Raw genomic sequence first — 277 nt, forward strand, 5'->3', positions numbered from 1 at the left:
ATGAAATTTTGTACCCTCTCTTAGAAAGTTTCGTACCATCTCCTTAGAAAGTTCGTACCCGGTCTTAGAAAATTCGTACCCACTCTTAGGAAATTCGTACCCTGTCTTAAAAAGTTCGTACCCTCTCTTAGAAAGTTTGTACCCTATCTTAGAAAGTTCGTACACACTCTTAGGAAGTTTCGTACTCTGTCTTAGAAGTTTATACCCTCTCTTAGAAAGTTCGTACCCACTCTTAGAAAGTTCGTACCCTCTCTTACAAAATATTGATGACAATTTC

Source organism: Vitis riparia, chromosome 1 (genome assembly GCF_004353265.1).
Source record: "Vitis riparia cultivar Riparia Gloire de Montpellier isolate 1030 chromosome 1, EGFV_Vit.rip_1.0, whole genome shotgun sequence".
Classification (NCBI taxonomy): domain Eukaryota; kingdom Viridiplantae; phylum Streptophyta; class Magnoliopsida; order Vitales; family Vitaceae; genus Vitis; species Vitis riparia.